We start from the raw sequence: 23,203 nt of genomic DNA, 5'->3' as shown, positions 1-23,203 counted from the left end.
CTACATAACATCCCAATGGCTCTTCTGGCTTAAAGTTCCAAAATCCTTCCGCAGTCCTCCCTAAAACACAGTCAGGTTGTCACAGGAATTACCCACTACCAGTACCAGTTTCTCTTAGTTAGTATTTGTATTCCTGCACTAAACACCATGACCAAGAAGCGAGTTGGGGAGAAAAGGATTTATTTAGCTTAAACTTTTACATAGCTGTTCATGACCAAAGGAAGTCAGGACAGGAACTCACACAAGCAGGAACTTGGACGCAGGAGCTGATGCAGAGGCCATGGAGGGCTACTGCTTACTGGCTTGCTTCCCCTGGCTTGCTCAGCTTGCTTTCTTTTAAATTTTTTAAAGACATATTTATTATATATAAGTATGCTGTAGCTGTCTTCAGACACACCAGAGGAGGGCATCAGATCTCATTACACATGATTATGAGCCACCATGTGGTTGCTGGGATTTGAACTCAGGACCTCTGGAACAGCAGTCAGTGCTCTTAACCACTGAGCCATCTCTTCAGCCCCTCAGCCTGCTTTCTTGCAGAACCCAGGACTATCAGCCCAGGGATGGCACCATCCACAATGGGCTGGGCCCTCCCGCCATGATCACTAGTTGAGAAAATTCCTTACATCTGAATCTCATGGAGGCATTTCCTCAAGGGAGGCTCCTTTCTCTTTGATAACTCAAGCTTGTGTCAAGTTGACACACAAAATCAGTCAGTACAGCACCAGTGCATGGAACCATCAAAATTTTACCTCCAACTACCCAAGTCTTCTCTCCTTCTTCCTCTCTCTCCATCTCCCTCCATCTCTTGCCTTCTTCCCTCCTTATCTCCCTCCCTTAAGTGCAGACCCTTAATACATGACACCGTCTTCATTGTGTCTACACAGCTCCTTCACTCCCACAATATAGGTCAGGTTCTGCTTCGAGGCTCATCTTTCCTCATTCCTCTCATTTCTGATGCCACCCTCAACCCTCTCATTCCTGCTCCCTAAACAATTGTTTCTGGAACACTCAGGTTTCAGCTATTTAGACTGGCAGTGCCAAGCCAATAAAATTAATGAAAATATTGTAAAAATATGAAAAACTATAAAACTTGAAACATTGCTGGTCCAAGACAGTTTGGTGAGGTACTCAACTTGCATCAAACTGCCTCTTTAAAACAAAAACATTTATTTTTATCCATGTGTGTGTTTTAAATTCATGTAATATATGGGCACTCCATGCATACAGTGCACACTAATACCAGAAGAAAGCATTAGATCCCCTGGAACTGGAGTTCCCGATGGTTGTTAGTTGCCATATGGATTCTGGAAATTGAACCTGGATCTTCTTCAAGAGCTATGAGTACTCTTAGTGATAGAGCCATCTAGCCAGTCCACAGCCTGGCTCTCTTGGACCTGTTAAGCCTTGCTCCAGGAGAAACTCCTGTGGCTTAGCTTTGACATGCTGTATAATGTCAATGATTAAGATAACAGAAATTAAGGGAGTCATATGAGAAGGAAAAACGAGAAACAGGAGCCATAAAGTAGTGAGGGTAGGGGTCTCTGGGCTTTTCTATCATCTGAATAGAACTCTATTTCCACTTTTAGCACAGGAAACTGGTTTAGGGAAGTACTTGTCTAAGGTCAAATATCCAGGCCATCATAATATCTGGCATTTGTTACTAAACTTTTCACTGAAGCCTCAAGATGAAGATGCTTTTATTTCCTGTTGGGTGTGGAGGGATAGACAGGTAGATGTTCACATTTTATTTCTTACAATGAAGAGAGCAGAAAGCATTGTCTTTAATGACAGGGAGCATTATGCTAGTGCTTCAATACCATCAAGAAACTCTCACAATTCCAAAGAAGAAAAGAAACCACTCACTATACAGCCTTCATCCTCAGTCAAGAAGAGTAAGAGGAAGGAACAGGGAGAAACCCACATTGTAGAAGTTGGACTGGCCATCAACTGCCACAGGGGCTGTTACACTTGGACAAGGTGTCAGGAACAAATATGAACTGACTTCCCTCCCACAACCATAATCTGGTGTTTGTAGCCTTAAATGTAACACATGAAAAATCCCTTCATGTTCCAAGTTTCCTGGTTATATGATACTAGGATTTTTAAAAAATTTTTATGTCCTGTAATTTTATTTTCAGACTCATAAACTATATAGCACCAAACTAAAGGCATTTCAGATATAATGGGATGTTTCAAAATCTTAAAAATGATTATGTTTTTCTTCAGTATCATTTTACAACAGCAATCCCATTTCACATTTAAGAATATTTTGGGGTGGTTTTATTTGAGTGATTTCTTCAGCTAGTGTGCTAGGTTTTGTCATTATGACAAATACCTGATATAAATAACTTGAGGGTGGAAAGATTTATATACAGTTTCAGAAGTTTCTATTCACAGTGTTTGGCTCTGTTGATTCTAGACTCATGGTAACACACAACCTCTTGGTGGTTGGAGAATATGGCAGAGGGCAGATAGAAAGTACAATGTGGGGATAAGGATGAGGATCAGGTATAGTTTTTAAAAGCCCTGCCCCTAGTGACCTACATCCTTCAGCTAAAGTTTCCTCAACTTCCTCAAATAGCACTGCCATGTGGAGACCAAGTTATAATACCTTGGTGCGCACAACCTGGGGTTCACGTTTTTCATCTCTGGCGTTTGACAGTCTGTTTTGAGTTTTTAGTGTTGTGTTGTATGGCCTGAAATCAGTTCACTAACAGTGTGGGCTGAGCTTTACTTTAACAGACAGAGCATTCTTCACTTGAGTTCCTCTCTTACACAGAACAACACTTAGAAACGAAAAAAGATGGAGGTTTGAGTTCCATGGAAAAGGCTGTGTTCTTCACGGGGATATCTACCAAGCTTTTGTTCCATCTCCTGCCATTCTGTGTTACCTTAAGCTCAAACCCTCCACTTCACTTCCTGCCATTCAAGTTGCCCATCTTACCTGGCATCCTCCATTTTATCACAGTCTAATTCATCCAGACACGAGTCCCATGGAGAAACAGACTAAGGAGCAGAGGAAGACAAGTTTGTAATGTTATTGCCGTTAGCTGTTGAGTTCACAATAATTCAGTCTAATATTCTGTAGTTTCATCGAGCCTGACCATTGAACCTGGGGCTGGCAGCATGGATGCTATTCTGCAAGATCCATCTAGGGCATCGAATGGCCTGGTTTTACATTACTCAGTAAGTATGTGAAGACATCTGTGTGATTCTAAGAGCAAGAACAAGAATAAAGAATTTGGCTTAGACTGCTCAATCCCCAAGTAGAAACTGAAGCCGAGTAATGGGCCTCAGTTTTCCTCCCAGCCTGGAGCAAGACCTTATCTCTGGGATTTCTAGAACTAAAGGAAACCTTGACTTCCACCAACAGCAGCAGCCACAGCCCACTCTTGGGTACACAGAACCACAGAGACTCTCCGTTCATGACATATGAGCTGCTGACAGTCCTGCCAATGTCTGAATTAAAGTTTATGTACTGACTCACAGGGTGAAGAGAGAATTTTAGCGTCAGGATGTGAGAGCTCTTTTTTCTTTCCACTTTGGCGGTAATTAGAGTCAAGTCCTGTTCCCAGGGTGCAGGGCTGGCAGTGCTGGCCACCTTGAGGAGGGCTATTTATCATAGCGTCCAGTGAGCATCTTCCAAGAACCCACTTGGTTTTTATAACATAGGATGTTAATTAAATTTACAAACACAACACAAATCACGCCTTGTCCTCAGGCTTAGTTCTGATCACTCCATCTTCCCATCGCCTCCTTGCCCGACTCATTCTGGATCTTGACCTTTGTCATGTCTTGGGGTTTTCTTCACTGTTGATATCTTGTTAGCTTTGGCACCAGTGCTGTTCTTAGCCTGCCTTGATACTGGATTGCCCTAATGGACAAGAAGTCCATGGGAAGGATGGAAAATAGGCATGTTGAAGTCTGCCCCAGTAACCCTATGGAAATAGGTCTTAGTCTGGGCAGGAACATGCTCCTAGACTCTTCCTCTCCTGGTGGGGATGGGCCACAGGTGATGATTGCTGGTTACACACATACACATCCTCTCTTTGATTGGCATATCTTTTTCCCAATCAAACTAATGGGGTCTTGTTTCATCTTAGTTACCCTTGGTAGCTTTTCAGGTCTCCCAGAGCAAATCAATTCGGAGTCCTTTCCTTTGTGTCCCTTCTCATGGCACTGTAATTGAAGTTATTCACTGACCAATGTCAGTTTTGTTTGTTTGTTTAATATCTATCTTTGCTATGGGGTCCTTGTCTCAGGAAATATACCTCCCATTTGTTTCTGAAGACCTGCATGGCCAGTTGAGTGCTTAGAACACAATGGGTCTTAATTAATTAATGGTCTAAAAGGACAACAGGTAGGTGTGGTCTTCTTCTGGGTGTCATAGGATGGAAATTCTTTTCAGAACTCTCCATAGAGCATCTTTCAGAATAACAAATGTGTGTGGGCTTCTGGGTATGACACCAGGGAGTGAGGTAGGGAGAGACTGAGAAGGGAAAGCAGATACAGGAGTGTAGGAAATAGAAAATGAGCTTCCCACTAGTGATATGGGGAATGGAGATGACACTAAACTTGACATCACAAGACCTGAGTTGGAGTACTGGCAGCCATGGAGTATTTGCCACATTTCAACTATGAAGTGACTCTGACTCCTCTGGAACTCAGGACTTGTCTTCTCCAGCTTTGCACATGCTGGCCACTGTACCCTCTTCTGATGGACACTAGAGTGGATGCATTCCATATGGTCTTGAAGGTGAGCAGGGGAAAGGGAGTGGACAGTGCAGATGCCCTGCATGTGTCTCGGGAGGAATCCATGAGTCATCTGTCCTTAGTGAATTTTATCACTCTGCCTTTTATGTAGAAACCCTTCAACAGATTCCTAGCACTTTAAAACATTGGTGTGTGTGTGTGTGTGTGTGTGTGTGTGTGTGTGTGTGTGTGTGTGTCAGGGAGAGTGCCATGAGCTCTTTTAAATCCCGATGTGGTTCATTATGCCACAAGGCAGGCACAGCAGGATGGTATAAATCAACACCCCTGGCCATGTTTCTGATTAACAACTTCATCTTTGCTGCCCCAGTTCAAAGGAGAGCCAGTCAGGGGGTGTGTCCTTCCACCTGCCATTCTTCCCCTCTAAGAACTCTCCTAGAGGAGACTCTTATGGTATTGTGTGCAATCTGTTGGCTCTCCTTTGTTCCCTTCCTTCTCCCAGGCTTTTATCTCAGCACCCATCTTTCGGCAGCCTGCAGAAAGGGATGCTCCCTGGCTGCTGTATGACACGGTCTGCAAGATGCAAATATTCTACATTCAAAGCTGGTTATCATTATATAGGAAGCAAAAGGTCAGATATTCTAGAAGGAAAACCAGACCCACTTACAGATTACTCTAACAGACACCAACACTTAGATCTTCTAACTGCAAAAGCTGATTTCTGCCGTTATTGCTGGCACCATGCTTTCAAAGAGGGAAGAAAAGAAGCCCAGTCCCAGACCTATGTGCTTGAGAGATGGATAATAGCATTGGAGACCATTTCTGAGGCAAGTTCTAAGACCTGTGGGAATGGGCAAGCAGGAAGACTGTGTGTGTGTGTGTGTGTGTGTGTGTGTGTGTGTGTGTGTGTGTGTGCGTGTGTGTGTGTGTGTGTGTGTGTGTGTATGTGTGTGTGTTTGTGTGTGTGTGTGAGAGAGAGAGAGATTCACACAGACAGAGCACACTTTTATTGATATGCATACATGTGCATGCACAAAAATATACATGTGCCTAAGTATGTGTGAATCTCATACAAAACTATACCTATACGTTGGACTGTGTTCCTCAGGACATGTACCTGGAAGCTAGTATTCAAGTTCAAGTAGTTAAGATGGACATGACCCCCTGACCCCCCTGGAAAGAGATCCTGACAGACAACCAGGAAAGTGAAAAGGATCTGCCACAAAGCACTGCGGGGCCATGGGAGCTCTGTTTCTGTGTGGAACTGTGAGTGGAACAGAGGCTCCACAAGAAAAAAAAAACAAAATAAAACCATCCATGACTTCCTGTCCGTCATTGCTTCTGACTGGTCTTATGAGCAAGAAGGAAGCTGTCAACAGGAGACGCCGGTTGCTGGTAGTTCTCCACCTGTAGCCTTCAGAAGCAAGTGCACAGGAGAAACCATTTGCTGCCCGGTTCTTGTGAATATCTCGTGCTGTGTGGCTCAAATGTTTCCTAGGCACACAGAAAGGGTAATGCCAAGGACAAAGTATCCTCCCTTGGTAGACTGAACAGACAGTGAGGGTAGAATAGCACTCCCAGGACCAGTCATCCGTTCTTTGCATTGTCTTCATCTGTAGCCTTTTATTTATTTTATTTAGTTTTTCTTTTTACTCATCAGATTTGTCATTCTAGCCTTAGAACTAAAAGAAAACAACTCCATTTTAACCTTGAGTCCAGGAAGTAATTTTCTCTCTTGAATGTGATCAAATTACATACTTTTCACGTTCTTAAAACCAAGATCTCAGAAAGAAGTTCCTCACAAAGAGACATCAGCTATATGGAAAGGCTACATGGAAACCTGCCTAAGTATACAGGCTCCCTCAGAGGCTGCCCTCTAAGGGTGGCAGTCCCCTTGAAGGCCCTAGGACCATGTGACCCTGAAGCAACTATGCTGCCATCTACGCTGCCCAAGCAGTCACAGAGACTCATCTCCTACAGGGCATTGACCTGATCTGTAGTTTTCATGTTAGAATCTGCCTGGGTCTTATATGATAAAGGTAGCTTTCACGAATTCCATATAACAACTTCTAGAAAAAGGTGTTTTAATTCTGAAATTTCCTAGCGTGAGAGGATTTGATAGCTTTTCTTCTCAGATTAATAGACGGTAAAACCATTGTGTGTGTGTGTGTGTGTGTGTGTGTGTGTGTGTGTGTGTGTGTAATGCATATGGGGATACCTGTAGACTGCTCACCACCACACTTCTCTCGGGTAAGCATTTATTTTTCCCTTTATCAATTTTATCTATCTTAGGGAACATTTAATTGATCATATCATTTAAGACCCTAACAAAGTTAGTATTTAATTAGAAAATAGATTTCCAACAATAATTTATGAAAGATAGAAAAAATTTTGGGGAGTTGACCATTTCCAGGGATTCTGGCACCCTCTTCTGGTCTCTCCAGGCATCAGATATAGTACACAGACATACAGACAGACAAAACATCCATACACATAATACAAAACAAAAACAATTAAGTTTAATTTTTTTAAGTTATGGAAGTTGGAATGAAATGAACTCTTGGGACTGATGAGTTCTCCACCCTGTGCAATAGCAGTGACTCAGCCTGTGCTGGGGGCAGTCTGTGTGGGGAGTGTGGGGTAAGAAGTGTCACTTTCTGGGGTGATGGCAACTTAATAGTTCAGAGTCAGACTGCGTATAGACCTCTGGGTACGCTGGGCACCCGGGCTGGGTTCTAGAGGAAGTCAGTGAAAGTTTGAGGACACAATGTGCTGCAAAATCAGGCACAGATGTTGACAATGGCTGCTTTACTAGAGCCTCTCATGCAAAACCAGGTTTTTATGTCATTTGAAAAGCATGACACTAACAAAAAGTGTCATTCATCTTCCAGTTATGGTCGGCTGTAAAATAGAATGAAGACTTCTTTTCCTTTGAGAACCCAAATGTTTATCTTTCAATTCTTTAGTGTCTTTTCTATTCGCCTTTTAAATTCAAATGCCCACCTATACTTCACCTCAGCTTTACAATTAAAATTGGAATTTAAAATAGACAGAAAATTTGAGGTTTGAAATAACTGACTTGGATCAAACTGGTCTTCTCAGAACCATTTAGGAATTGAGCGACTTTTCCTTGGCCTGTGACATTTAGAAAAAAAGTCCACCTGGGCAAAATCTGTTTATGTTTGCTAGCTATGTTTGTTTGAAGAAGTCTCTAGATTAAACCAGGAACACTTGACATCGGATATCATGGGCTATGTTCAACTCAGACGGTTTGCTTCCTTTTGGATTTTTGTAAACCAGGTTGTACTTGACCTGGCAGCAGTCCTCCTGCCTCAACTTTCTCCAACTCAGATCAGAGCTGCCATGTCAAGCTTTAATTTGGTTTTGCCAAACAAATAAAAGCATGATCCCCCACACCCCCATTCCAATTCCTTTTTCTTTGAGCAGATGAGATGGTCTGGTTGGGTAAAGCCCTTGGGCTTCATTCGTGCACAAGCATAAACGTGGACACAAAGAAGAGAATCTAAAAGTTGTCCTCTGACCTCCATACAGATACACATAGTAGCAGATACATGCCTCACTCTAACCCCCCACCTCTCTCTGTCTCTTTCTATCTCTCTCTTTCTTCCTCTATGCTTCTGTCTGCTTCTCTCTCTTTGTGTCTGTCTGTTCTGTCTTTCTTCAACTCTGGTTCAGTCTATCTGCCTCTGTCTCTGTCTCTGTCTCTGTCTCTGTCTGTCTCTGTCTGTCTCTCTGTCACTGTCTCTGTCTCTGTCTCTGTCTCTGTCTCTCTCTCTCTCTCTCTCTCTCTCACACACACACACACACACACACACACACACACACGAAATGAAAGACAACATTTTTTTCTTTTGTTCTGATGAAAGCCTCTGCCTAGGTAGCAGTGACCGTTTTTCATGTGTAGGATGAGGAAATGGACAGACTGGGTCAGTTTTAAATGTCTTTTCCAATTTCGAGAGTATAAGTTTGTCTACTGCTCTCTGCTTCCTGACTTCCTGCACTGACTGCAGAAGCCACTGGTGGAGACTGACCCACACAGAGCTCTGTAGCACACATCTCCCAGGACTGACCTCTTGTCCAGTGTTGACCTGCTGAAGAAACATGGTTCCCCAACTCCAAACAGAGAAACCGAGGCTCTGAGAAGGTAAACCATACCCTTTAAATAGTGCAAAAGGCAGATGAAAATGAAGCCCAGGCCCTGTCTTTCTAACCACTCTGCTTACTGCTACCCTTTGCCTTTCAAAAACAAATATCTTAAAGGAAATTCCATGGCCAGGGCACCCAGAATCATTTATTTTTCTAATGTGTCTCACACAACTAATATACTTGAGGTTTAGAATAGACTCTCTGGGAACAGACTCCATGTGGGCGGGAGTTTCTCAGACAAGCTCACAGATTCAGCATATAAACTTCAGGAGCACAGCAGGGGACAGCTCTCTGACCCTCCAGGCAACTCAGAAACAAAGAAGCCTGGAGAGAAGGGGGTTGCTGGGACCGGCTCAGTTTAGGATTGGGATAAAAAGTTTCAAAAAATATCTGGGATGGGTTCACAAGCAGAAGAGTACATCCAGTACACAGTAGCCAGGGACAAAGAGGTAAGGGGACAGCAACGGCTTATCTACTTTGTCTCACCTTGAAGAATAGCTGCTACCAGAGTAGAGAGATAAGAGAGTGGGGACAAAAAAATCTCAGATGAATGTAAACTTCTATTTTTTAATTTTTTGTTGTTGATATTTACAAAACACCATCAATTACTAGAATCATCGAAAGGAAAACATTATTAACCAAATTTGATACGGTCATTTCTTACTTCTCCAAATGATTATTTTCTAGTCAGTGAGTTTTCAGACTTGCTGAGACAGATGTTTGAGATAGAAACACACTTCCAGGGGCCACCCTCGTGACCAGCCGGTTTAGTTCTTGTCTCAGTTGGTTGGTGGTTTCTTAGTTAATTTCTGTCACTTCCTGTGATGTGAACGTTCTCATCATGGCTTACTTCAAGCTTCCCATGATTTAGCAGCTGACTTCTCCATCCTGGAATATTTAATGGAGTTGGACAGAATTCCACTGATTCTTTCCCATGGAAGAAACATGTTCCTTTTTATTGTTTCGTCCTCGCAGTGCTTGGTTCCGGTGCTATTAATTTTGTTTACTTATTTTACTTTTATTTACCATTGTACCTTTTGAAAACATCCCTTTACAGGGTCAGGAGTGCAGCTCAGTGTAGCACATTTGTCCAGTGCAAGCAAGGGTCTGGATTCAATCCCTTGCACACACCCAGTAAACAGAAACAAACCCAGAAAGCTACGGTGTACTTTTATCCTTATTTTTAGTCAATTCAGCCATTAGCCATTTCACCAGCATCTTAATGCACACCTGCTCCCTCCGTCTTCCCACTTTACTTCCTTCTCAAAGCCTCTAGCAGCTCTTTTAATTTACCTACGAAGGTGCTAATATGAATCCGGCAAATCTTCCATCATCTGCTGATAGTTTGAGCTACCACTTAAAACACAGCAATCAGAATTTTCATTCTGCCTCCATAAAATGTAGTAATATTCCCACTGAAAACATTCCCTGCCTTGTTAAGCACAGAGGTTGGGATTTCTGCCCCAAGTGATGACACCTGAGTGGAATGCCCATCTAAGGATTATCAGCGCCCGGAAATGATGGAACTGAGCTGTCTCCAGAAGGACCACTATTCTGGTTTCTACTTACCTCATTGTAGACTACTTCTGTTCTCAAGACCTCCATGGACACAGCGAAGTGCTTCTATCTCATAAGAGTTGCCCACACTTGATTTGGTCTGACATATCGTTCAATTTGACTCTCGTGAGGTTCGCCCACACTGCTTCCTGTTATTGTAGTCTCATTGTCAAGCAAGTACCCTATTTTATAAAGGTGCAGCGTCATTCTTCATGTTGAAAAGCTAGCTCCCTCTACACAGAATGGACCAGTATTTGGAGATAGGTTTTTTAAAGAAAGGTTAATAAAGTAAAATGAAGAAATTTAGATGCACACTAACTAGATTTTAAAAAAGGGTATATTAAGGAACACACACAGAGAGAGAGAGAGAGAGAGAGAGAGACAGACAGACAGACAGACACACAGACCCACAGATACACAGACACACAAACAGACACAGACAGACACAGACACAGAGAAACAGAGACACAGAGATAGAGACAGAGACAGAGACAGAGAGACACACACACAGAGGGGATGGGTTTATGTGATGACAGGGAAGAAACAACCATTTCCAACCCTAGAAGAGGGATCTTAGAAGAAAGTAACTTTGCTGATACCTTGATCTTAAATTTCCAGTCTCATTCTGTGAGAAAATAAATGTGTACGGACTAAGGTGCCCAGCCCATGGTGCGTTTTTGCAATATTCCTAGCAAACCATCAATTAAGTGCAGATCTGGGAGCGCCACAAACATTCTGGCATATCCTTTAGTGAACATTTGTACAGTTTCTACTAGAAATGCACCAGAACTGGACTCCTGTAGAAAGGAGCATGTATTGTCGGAGAAACACAGGCATCACCCAAGCAAGTACTAAAGCTGTTGTGTTGTCTTCCTTAGCCTTAGCTTCTCCTTCCCCTCAGCCTAGTTCCTGTCTGCTCTCTGGTCCCTCTTTCCCTGGTCTCTTGGCCCCCTTTGCCTATGCACCATTATATACCATGCCATCCTCTAACCAGATCCAACCTGTTTTCCAGTTTGGACTTCTACCACTCGCCTCATATATCTTTGGTTCATTAACCAGCTTCTTCCTTAAACCCCGTGTTCCCTGTTCATCAACACTTACTATCTTGACTTAGCTAAGTCTTAGTAAATATGAATCAGTGACAAGTTATTTATTGCAAATGAGATAGGCTTCTAAGTGCTGATGGTCTCGTGCAAGTAATAAGATCTGTAAGGGTTTAGAAAGTGCGATGGGCCATGTCTCCATTTTCACGATTCTTAGTCATGAAGGATAGGTGACTGACCGTGGTGTGAATGACATCACTTCTGGACATGTGAGAACACATAGATTTTGCACTTCTCTTGGCTCTGAATTTTCTCTTCCCACCAACCAACATGTTTATTTTCATAATTTGCCTCAAATAGACATTTATTCAGATGGCCAAGAGACTTAAGACAGAGTGTCATGTTATTAACACCACCCAAAGAAAAATATCAAAGCTGCAGCAGGAGACGTCGCTCTGATTTCTCACCATCACAGAAGATGGAGAATGGAGCAAAGTTCACTGGCTTAGCCAGTTTGTAACCCAGGCTACCTATAAAAATCCTTTAAGATCTTCTGTTAAAAAGATAATTCATGCCCAAGTTGTCCCATGCCCCTGGATGGAGAGGACACATAAAATTTCTAATATTTTTAGAAGTTTTCTAGCTCTTTGGGTGTTGAGAAACCTCATTTAAAAATTTGGGTGATAGCCCACTCTGTTGTTTTATTTGAAAATTACTGTGGTTGGATGTGTGCTACCCACTTCCCACCAAGATCGATATGTTGAAATCTAAACCCCCAAGGTAATAACAGAAGTAAGGTTTCAGGGCAACAGTTACATCATGGGCATGGAGCCCTTATGACTGAGATATACATCTTTGAGAAAACTAATGTTTTGCTTCCGTTGTGTGAAGCCACAGCAAAGGCGCCATTATTGAGCAGGTTGGGAGCAACACCAGGCACAGGAAGCTATGTCTGAATCTGGATTTCTAGCCTTCAGACTTGGGAAAAATGTTCTTCCGTTGTTTATAAACTACCCAATTTACAGTACTTTGTCCCAGTCGCTCAGACTAGAGTAAGAGACCTTTATTTTTCCGATAGCAACTTTTGACTTGAGTAACATATACATTTTTAAAAAGAGAAAATAATACATGTGGATCAAGGGAAGAGAAGCTGCACACATGGAGGACGGTGTGGAAGGAAACAAGCAGAGTTCTGTCTGGGGTTACTGCTATGGAGGCGGGAGGGGCTCATACTAGTTGGTGCCTACAGGTTTCTCTCCCGCCATGGGCTCAGAAGACTGCTCAGCAATTAGTTGTGCCTGGCTAGGGTGGACATACAGATGGCGCACTCACTGTAGCCCTGGTCTGGCTCTGTCCTGCCTTTAAAGACCTTTATTGTACTCTTAAATTTTCCTATTGGACTTCTTGTTCAACAGATTCTCCAACTTCAGCTCTCCTCAGATGAGGAGAGGGAGGAAGAAGAAACATACCTACCCGAGCTTCGCAAATATTCACAGGGAACCCACACACGGGCTTAGTATAGTCTAAGGCACAGATCTAAACCCTTTGTCAATACGAGGCTTCGCTCCAACTGTGCGCTGCTTGGCTCGCGATCAAAATGGCTTCATCGTGTTAGAAATCTCCAAGGCTTACAGAGTCAAACTTGGACATTTACTGTACACATTTGCAGGACTTATTCCACAGGCTCGTAATAAATCTTTATAACCACATATGGCGGGATTATAAATATCAGCTGGGAAGAGCAATAAAAGCATAGCATAGAGAAAGGTGTCGGCCTCGGTGGAAGCGATTTCAACTTTATTAATTTACTTCTTTGATCAAACTGTGCTATTTCAGATGGTGGGGTGAGGTTAATTCATGAGACATAAGGTGGAGAGACTCATAAAACACTAAAGTAACTACAAGAAAAATAACTCAGTGGTTAGTCACTCCGCACACGCGGAGGTACCCCGCTTCCCATGAACAATGGCGTGAAGAACAACAGCTCAGCCATCCGCAATGGCTTCCTCAGACCAGGCAGGTGGAGGTAGCCGGACTGGGATTCTTTCCATCCACTCCCCATACCTTTAATCCTTTCCCTTAAAACAAATGAGATTCTAAGTTGGGTCTTCATTTACTTAGAAATGTAAGAAATATAACAAAAGCGGAAGGATGGGTGTGCCTCTGAATTTCTTCAGGACAACCCAAGCATTACGACCAGGAGAGCCAGCCACCTGTCTATTTTTCTGATCCATGTGTTTTCAGACGATGCTATCTGTCTGTAAGTAGGGCACAGGAGACCTGTTCCTGTCTGTGTGGCAGATTTGCCTCCTCCATCCCGGCTTCTGCTTTATATTAGCTTATTGAAAGTTGGCAGTGGGAATGGAGACCTCTCAGCCTCCCAGACATGCATGCTTACATGCATATACACACATGTACATGAATACACACACACAAACACACACACTGAAAAGGGTCTATTTTATTTTAAAATTCTTGTTTGTAAACGCTGTTGATGTTAAATTACATGTTCAACCTGCCTTTTCTTTATGGAGGAAACAGACAGATGTATTTTGTACGGATCTCTGTAAACAGCTGTCACTCCACCTTTCAACATCATTTAAAAACAAAATTTTTAATTGTCAAGAGCATGTCTGAGAGAGCAGAGGAAAAGAAAAGCCTCAAGCAGCAAGCAGTTTGGATTTCAGCGGAAACACTCATGATTCAGAATCTCCAATCCACTTTCATTTTTCTGGCATTCTCCTCCTAGAGAACTCTCACCCAGGGGGCACAACTCAGGTGGGACTGTATTCTCAAGCTTCTTAGAGGTTGCTGACCTTTCAGCCTTGCTCTTGAGCACAGGGAGGCTGCTTCCCTAGGGTGAATTTGCAGCAGAATAGAAAGTGGGACTCCAGGTCTGGAGGATGCAGACTAAATTATGGCTTTAGGAGCCAAATCTGTAATATTGCTTGGCTCCTAAAATTACATTAACCCCAGATCCAATGCATGTTGAAGACTTATCAAGCAGATGAAAATTTGAAAGTGTTTTCTTCACAGTGGGTGGAAATTTTCAAAAACGTATATTGCTTAGAACAATAAAAGTCTTTAAGTCTCATAATATGTCTACATTGTCTACATGTATATGTATATGTCTTTTGATACAGTGCATTTTGGAACCTGCATAAATATAAGAATCTAGAAGTTTGTTTTTCAAAATGCACAATGTTAGAGAGATTTTAAAGATTATTAAATATTTCTTCCATTACACAAAGTAAAAGTATATTCTTTCAATTCAGAAAGTATCTAAGAGTATTTTTAAAGAATGAATTGCCTGGGTAGCTACAAGCTATGTAATATGTATCATGAAATATACACACACATACACAGACATGTACACGCACACACATGCACATACACATATGCACATATGTGTGTTTTAGGAGAAACTTTCAATTCAGCACTGTTGGGTATGTGATTGTGCGTTTCCTATTTATTACACAGAGACACAGGGCTCAGCACTGCCACAGAAGTGGCACAGGAATGGTTTTGACCACCACCTTCTGAAAAGGATTACCGAGAATTACAGCAGCTATCCAAACAGTATTCTGTGCAGTGTGTCGTGTTGTGGTGGTTCTGTTGAGACTGGCACAAACGCAGCCAAAGCCTTGGCACTGGGCATGCAGCTCAGGGGTACAGCATTTCCCCACTGTGTTCAAAGCCCTAGATTCAGGGCCGAGAAAAGCAAGAAAGGAAGAGAAAAACAGCCAAGAAAGAAAATAGAGGGGAACAAAAAGCAGTAACACAAACATGCATTTAAAGGCACTATTCCCTAAACTGAGTCTTACTGCCTTTTTTAATTATCACCATCAGACGTTCATTAAGGCAAAATTATTACGAGCCTCCCCACGCCCCCACCTTTGGAGCACTGAAATTGTGAATGAGCATTATGGTTCATAGGTTTATTCTAAAACCATCTTTCCCATGTAAAATTCGTGAAAAGTGCAGAAGGTATAAAATGCAAATGGTGTTGCCTGATAGACCACTGACTCGAGAAAGAATACAAATGCCTCTTAAACTGCTTTCAACCATTTAACTCTGCTGTGTGGAGCAAATACTTCGTGCACTGATGTGCTATTAATTTTATTCCTCCAAGAAAACTTTGTCTGCCAGTGTTCTAGATTCCAATAGTGGTCTGTAGTGACTTGCTATAAGCATCCAAAGCTATGACAGAAAATGGTTTTCAATTTGGGAAGCTTGCATCATTTTATACTCCCACTAAGATTCTACCTATTCCGCTTCTTCTAGGTCCCGTATACCTGAGCTATAGACGGACATAGTGCTCCATCTCACTCTGAACTATTAATACTTAAGCCGAAGACGCAGGATAACATTTCATATTGGAACAATCTGGAAATCTTAATAAACCATTTATTTAAACCCGCTTCACATCCTTAGAATTTAAAAGGTATACTAGTATGATATACAAGTTCATTGACAGAAACCATGAGTTACCATAGGTCAACTCAGGTGCCACGTGCATAGCTTCTTTCCTCAGGTTTCCATACACGACACAGTCAACTGTCAGGAGCAGCTAGACAGAGCTCCTTTGCTATATATGCTAGATTGGTTCCAAAATCCCTCTTCTCTCTTAAGATACCAAAGCTCTGAGGCTGTACAAGACTCTGGTATGAAGTAGCATAGACTTACATGAATACATTCTTCTACATACTTCAAATCATTTCTAGATTATTTATAATCTGCTATATAGTGGTAATGGACTTGCCTTCAATATGACATTGTTGTGACAACAATGAGGATAATCACTTCTTCATCTGTTCAATAAAGATAATCCCCCCAGCTAAAAAAAAATTGTGAAAATTGCATATATCATGGACCATAGAGAATCATTTAATCTTCAAGTGCTATGATATTTTTTAGATTTTTTTGTTTTTTTGTAATTATGTATGTGTGTCTCTGTGTGGGTTCATACCTCTAAATACAGGTAGCCTTGGAGGTCAGAAGCCTTGAATTTGGAGTTAAATGCAATTGTGAGCCACCAGACATGGGCTCTGGGAAGCGAACTTGGGTTTTCTTCTGAGTGACCTAACTACAGTTTTAATTCATGGATTTTCTTTGATATTAAACACGTTCTATTTACTATTTCAAGATGATTCAGTTCTACAACCTTCTCTCCTGGAAGATTTAATGAAGTGCATTCTGTAGTCAAGTCTGCAAGGACATCAGGAGGTAGGGTGAAGCTCAGGAGGACCACAGACCATGCTCAAAGCCAGAGCCAAACCGAGATAGAATTGTTGCCCTCAGTACCCATGTTTCTACCATAATGTGAGAGCAAAAAGTATTCTATCCAGACGTGGAATTTTCCTGAATGATTTTAGAAAGGGTCATAGAGCTGGGATAATACAACACTGGGTGACTTTCATGTTTCAATTAAACAGAAGCTGCTTAGGGCATTAGTATAGGTGGGACTCTTACTTGGCATGTGCCAGGTTCAATCCCACCCACACTCACACCCCCAGTAGCATAAATGAACAAATGGATGGCAAATAAATAATATAAAACAAAAGAAACAGGAGGCTTTGCTAACAAAGTTCTTCTCCGTGCATCTTAGAACCAATATCTGTCTGCTTTTGGGAAATCCCCATTGGCATCAGGTCAGCTCAGAAAGAACATTCTAGAATTTGAAATACAGGCATTTCTTTCAAACCTGTGCTAAAAGGAAACCTTTGCTCTACTTTGAGCTTCACATGAAGAACTTTGGAAAATATTTTGTCTAAATTAACATTTTAGTTAAATGTCTCTGCTCAGACAAGTATGTATTGTCAAACAAAGTACTGTTAGAATTGGGGCAAAGTCCTGGAGCTCCTGGAGGAAGACAGGACCAGGAAGGAGCCCAACACTAGTCTGGGTGTTTCCTATGACCCTCAATCAGCTCTATGCATAGAGTTTTTTTCCCCCCTCCTCGAAAATACAATTTGAATTCGTGGTGCTAGGTAAAGAAATACTTGCCTGTTGACTGATTTAGAGCAGAAGTTTGAACATGTTTTAAACCCTAGCTCTAAATTAATCATAGGTTGAGAAGAGGGAGAGAATTCTGAGTTCAGAAATTGCAACAGCCAGCTTTACATTTAGTTAGAGACCAGGCTTTTGCCCTCGTGTCAGTTAATTTTTTTTCTGTGGATCAAGGAATGTTTGTATTAAGTTTGAGCCCCTTCTGATTAACTCTGTGCTCTCTGCTCAGAAGCCAGCCCAGTTGGAGGGAGACCCCTGAAGGTACACAAGGTGCGTGCTAAAACCAAGCAGTCCCTTCCAGCCCCAAATTCGCTGGACCAGGTTCAGTCTCATACACACTCTCTGTCAGGGGAGTGGAAGGCGAAGGCACTGTGTTAGAAAGACAGAAAAAGGGGAAATCAAGAAGTAGGTTTGTTCTAAGAAAGATGAGGAACCCGCCATGAAGGCACCCACAAGGAAAACAGAGTTATCTATCTGCAGGTTCAGAACTCAGTCCTTAGAACCGATACCTGCAGACAGGTAGACCCCAAACAAGCACTTAATAAAATAGGCACTGAACTGAAACAACTTGATGCTAGCAAATAAATATTTTTAAATCAAATGTAAATTTGAACAAATACTTGAAAACATAAAGCTTGTAGTTATGGAGTCCCATCTGAGTCATACACACACACACACACACACACATTCAAATCAGGGAGAGCATACGCATCCCCTCAATTATTTATTTCTTTGTGGTAAAAAGCACTCAGAATAATCTCCCCTAGCCTTTGAGACTATACAGAACACTACAGAACACTACTAATAGCTATAGCCACCCTACTGTGCCCTGACTGGGTTTACACTCATGGAGGTTTATGAATTCATGTACCCATTCACTTAAGACTAAAAACTTGGCCTGGATTCACTTCTTAAAAACATACAGTATATAGCAGAACATGGAAATAAGACGCACAGTCTTTGTTCCCAAAGGGACCTTCTAGAAGATGAGAATGATGGAAGAGAAAGAGAATGACCAACTACTATGGCCGTCCAGGGCATCCGGAACAGTCTTGGCTTCATGCTGAAGGCAGTGAGAGATGAGCTCTGAGGGCTCCCACAGGAAGATGGACAGGGAGCATTGAACACTTGTTGGAACAAGGAGAGCAGCCCCCTACGCTCAGACACAAGCTTCTGCTTTAGGCATCAGGGACACGTGAGAGGGTAACAGAACCCTGCAACTCAAACTGGATCATGCCCACTGGTGCTCTCTATGAAGCTTCAAATGACCATGTTAGTGATGGCCAGATCTTGGGTATAGCCTGAACATCAGGATATTTGCAAGCTCTCTCTAGCCTAACACACAGGAAGATTTGAGACCACACCTTAGGAGAAAGACATATTTTTTAGCAGTGCCCAAAACCAATGACTATTTACCCACCTCCACTGATATTTTTCTTGCATTTTCTATGGGAGGGAGAGAAAAAGAAAGACTTCTACTTTCTATGCTTTTTATAGGTGTACTGAAAGGATCGACCTAGGCACTTTAGATGTTTTCTACACTGAAGAGGGCATTCTGCTCAAATAATTTACTGCATTATCTTTTATCACCCCAAACTGGAACCCTGACCTCTCCCTTCCTGGAGCCTGACTTATGGACAACATTTCTAACTACTCTTCAGAACACTTGTAAAGAGAATATACAGATGTGTACAAGTGGGTGTCAAAATATAAATCTTTAGCTGTGAGCTGGCACCCAGCTCACAGTAGAAAACAAAACATTTGCTTTGTCAGCTAATGAGCAGCCCCGAATGAGAAGTGCCTTCCTCTTGGTGCTCACCAAGGGCCGAGTGAGCATACACAGATGTTGGGAACTTCAGCCAGACTTGTGATTTAGCTGAACCAGGCCTGGCTGCCAGCCACAGTGGTATATCAGTGAGGTCTAGGAAGACAGGCTGCCAATCCTACCACCGTGTAGACAGAAAATAACTGATTTGTTCAGTGGAAGGTTACGTTTGGAAATATTTTTGCCCTGCATTGGTTGACATGGCTCAGTCCAGCAGGGCAGGGAGCAAGCCTACCTTATGGTTCACAGGTGCTGTCTGCCCTAGGAGGACTCCACGAGGAAGATATGACGTGTGTTCTGCGAGCTGGAAGCTCCCGTGTCTGGTGCTGAAAGATCCTGTCCTGAGACCTGTCAACTCCACATCTACTTGCCTTACAGGATTCGGGGCACAGGTCCATGACCACCTACTGACTCTGAGGTTTCTCAGCCACACAGCTGGATAAAAAAAGGCACGTAAGGCATGAGTTAGCAGGGTGTGAAAAGAAACGTTCATAAAAAGAGCTCAGAGTGTAAGGGCAGAAGAAAATATGGCCTGTAAAACAAGTGGGGGGAAGGATTTTTAATATGCTGAGAGACAAGTGCTAGGGAACTGAGAGGAGACAACCTTCGATCTTCATTGCCGTTTGCTGTTCATAGAACTCCACAAGCCCCCCCCCCTTTTTTTTTGGTTCTGACGGTCTTCAGCTGAGATCAGGACACTATCACAGGAAGTGCCGAAAGATGATGTTTTTCAAATGCAAACATCAACATTAGAAACTTCAGAAAAGCGTTCCAACGTGTCTATGCCCACATCCCTTCTTCCTGCCCAAACCAAGTAGCAGGAAGAAACTTCACCTGTCTCGAGCATTGGAAGAGGGGATTACCAAGAGGCAGGCTGCCCTGTGGGAAGCACCGCTTCTCTTAGCTTTGCCTCCTTGTTTTCCTTATCGTATCTGTAAAGAAGCAAATGGCATACCATACCGGCTTTCCTTTGGTGAGCACTGGAGTAGTACAGAGGAGACTTTGATTTTAATAGGAACGTCAAAATAAATGTACCTTTCAATGTCGTGCATACCGGTCTGTGCATGCTTTATAACTAATTTTTATAGTTTACTTTGCTGACAAACCAAATAGGTTCTCAGGAAAATGACCGTTACATTAAAAAGTTATTATAACATACTTAAAAAGAAAGCATCGGAATGTGAATTCCTCAGAGAAAAATTAGCCTGTGTTTAGAATTTCTGTTAGCTGTGACAGTTTTATAAACACTGGCTTGTGGGAGATGGATGCAAATTTCTATAAGCTTTTTGCTGCTTTTTTCCCCTACTTGTTTGCTTTTTATAAACATTATAAACTTTGGACAATGAACATCAATGCTGGATCAAGGTCACAACATCCAGACCCAAGCAGACACTCACTCACTCACTCACTCCTCTGGGAAGGTTCAAAACCAGAAAGTAAAGAGAAGCTGGCAGTACTGGCCAGGCTTGGGCTGTCCAGAGCCAGCCTACTTACCTCTCACCGCGGCAAGGGCACCAGGAAATGAAAAGGGTCCCCTCCTCCCAATTCACACCGCACCTACCTACACCTGGGAATTTAAATGAGACACTTACAAAGGGAAGTAAAACAGCTTCTGTATAATTTAAACCAGAGATGCGAGTCTCTGAAAAGCTGTCCACACGTGCAGCAGTGCAGCAAAATCAAACAGAGAATGTGCTCGCAGGCAGCCGGGAAGCTGAACGATTTTAAACTTCTGTATTTACATTAGCATGCTGTTTGTTTTCATTTTTATTAGAAAACTGAAATGACACATTAGAGTCTGGAAAGTATGAAAAGTAGTTAAAACAAAGAAATAGGGTGCATTACTGACAATACTCCCCTCAAATACCTACCGTAGCCCTTGATACGTAGCCCTTGATCTATGTAGACAGATGTACACAGACTCAGGCTACGCGGGGCATTTTGAACGTCGTTTTGGTTTCATTTTATCCTTCCTGTTCTGATTATAAATGTGATTTATCTTGATGGTGGAGGAGCTCAAACACTGTAGGAATCAAATGCATGAAAGTCTGTCCCGCGATTCCCACTGCCCCCAGAAGCTGTGCTGAAAGTTTGGTGCACAATCTGACAGTGATTACCCACTCTGGAGCGTCAGTCTCAGAAGCTCTTTGGAAACACGGTTAGCGGTGGCCCTGTGAATCAAGGAGCCAGGAGGCTTGTAAAACCCTTTCCATGTTGAGTTGGTTTTCTTTTCTGTTTCCTTCTCTCACCTCATTGCTGAGGATTTTCCTTGAAATAATTCTTGAAGGACAGGTAGGGAATCAACTCGATAAGTTTTCTAACACAGAATACAAGCACTGTCTCTGCTGATCACACACACTTTATTTCCACGTTAGCTATTAAGGTAAGACATCTAGCTTTAGTTAAAGTGCACACCTTTCTAATCGGCTGACTAAGCTCCCTATGACTTTTGTTCTTGAAACTCCTTTCATGTTGAGAAAGCCTTCCACCAGCATGGGTACAGTAATGATTTCAGTGATATGTCTGATTAAAGAGTAATTAAAAATTAATTCAGTGATATTTTGATTAAAAAATGTTAGTTCTAACTCTTTTCATTTAACCACACAAGCCAGATCCAGATAAAAATCTAATGTAGTAAATTTTACACAGGAAGGATTGTTTTGTTTTGGTGGTCTCTTGAGTCTCTTGTTTGTTTTGTTTTGTTTTGTGTTTTCATTTCTTTTTTTGTTTCGTTGTTTTTATTTGTTTGTTTTGGTTTTTAAAAGTCAGTAAGTAAAATTTAAACAATATTATGTATTGTGCTAACAGTGGGTCCTTCAAGGCACACAGTGCAGGTCCCCACTCCTGACCGTTCACCCAGCGTTGATCGCACACCAACATAAGACTGTTGTACTTGTTGTAGCTTTTGGCACAATGCATAACCTGATGAGGTCTGGGGTTAGTGCAGTGTCTTCGAGTTGGCTGACTGTGTGATGAGTTGGCTGACTGTTCGATGAGGTGATACACTCTCTGGCTCTGCCTGAGGCTGGCAGATTTATGGAGGCCCCATGCAAGATTTTCAAGGGAAAACCAGGATACTCGTCACCGGACACTGGTGACTGTAGATCAGTTACAAAGACCGACTCCTGTTCCCACCTCTGATCCCATTCTATTTCCAATCTGCTAAGAGCTACATACACGCAGTGTGAGCTTTTTAAATCCCTGACTATTTTACTAGGAACTTTCCAGAACATTCTCTTTGATACTTATAAACAAAGTTTCATTAGGGTTCTGACCCCAGGTGTTAGACTATTGTGTTCATTTGGGAAATGTTAGTTTTTTAAAAATATTTTGGTTTTATCCTCGAAAGTACATTTTTTTTTTGTCATATGAGGGGTTTGTGTGGTTAGGGAGTTTTTATCTTTTCTTTTTCTTTATTCTGGCTTTTCTCATATTTTTGAATAAATTATTACATGTGCTTGAAAAGGTCGAGGACTAGCGTTAATTCTGAAGTTTTAACTGATTTCCCAGGTGACCTCAGTAAACACTAACTTCTACCCCTGTAGATGGCAATGACTGAAGCCCTTTATGCATTGACTACATGATAAAGAAATACACCGGAAGGAGAAATGTCGGAAGCCACCCTGGACAGTGGGTGTTGTTATAACCCTTCCTTCACATTCTCTTTCTGCCACAAAGCTGACTAATCTCCATCTTCTGCCTGGTGCCTCAGTTTCTCAGCCACTGAGCAGGTCTTCCTGTAATTCACCACTGCACCAGCAGTCACCTCCCACCCCTCCTGCTTTATTCATGTGACATCTCCTGTGGATCAGGAGTTTCTTCTCTGTCCATAATTTATTTGGACCAGGTTTTCATCACCTGGCTGAAACTGCTTGCCTTTTGTCTGTCT

The 23,203-nt window shown here is 42.2% G+C and overlaps 1 long non-coding RNA gene across 2 annotated transcripts in view; it reads left to right on the top strand.

Moving 5' to 3' along the window:
• Positions 1–4,415: 4,415 nt before the first annotated feature.
• Positions 4,416–23,203, top strand: part of LOC147995729 (uncharacterized) — a 37,284-nt gene continuing 18,496 nt past the window's right edge. The window contains exons 1-2 of one of the 2 annotated variants that reach the window (XR_015684685.1): positions 4,416–4,759; positions 19,580–19,763. This is a non-coding gene — a long non-coding RNA (uncharacterized LOC147995729). The remainder of the gene's footprint in view (positions 4,760–19,579; positions 19,764–23,203) is intronic. The other variant, XR_015684684.1, reaches the window with a different exon arrangement.

The sequence above is a fragment of the Rattus norvegicus genome, chromosome 3 (assembly GCF_021556685.1).
Source record: "Rattus norvegicus strain SHRSP/BbbUtx chromosome 3, alternate assembly SHRSP_T2T, whole genome shotgun sequence".
NCBI classification, from domain to species: Eukaryota; Metazoa; Chordata; class Mammalia; order Rodentia; family Muridae; genus Rattus; species Rattus norvegicus.
The sequence above is the reverse complement of the archived record's forward strand: the minus strand, read 5'-3'. Positions and strand labels throughout refer to the sequence as shown.